This window comes from Colletotrichum gloeosporioides (genome assembly GCF_011800055.1).
Source record: "Colletotrichum gloeosporioides strain Lc1 chromosome Unknown consensus_16, whole genome shotgun sequence".
NCBI classification, from domain to species: domain Eukaryota; kingdom Fungi; phylum Ascomycota; class Sordariomycetes; order Glomerellales; family Glomerellaceae; genus Colletotrichum; species Colletotrichum gloeosporioides.
Window position 1 is genome coordinate 828,860 of NW_025544661.1, and position 315 is coordinate 829,174.

Consider the following 315-nt stretch of genomic DNA (forward strand, 5'->3'; position numbering starts at 1 on the left):
TTATATTTTCTTTATTTATATTTACTTTATTTATATTTCCCTTATTTATATTTCCTTTATTTATATTTTCTTTACTTATATTTCTTTTCTCTATATTTCCTTTATTTATATTTTCTTTATTTATATTTCCTTTCTCTATATTTCTTTTACTTATATTTTTTTTATTTATATTTCTCTTATCTATATTCCTATTTTTTATATTTCTTTTACTTATATTTCTCTTATCTATATTTTTATCCCTTATATTTCTTTTATTTATATTTCTCTTATCTATATTCTTATCCTTTATATTTCTTTTATTTATATTTCTCTTAT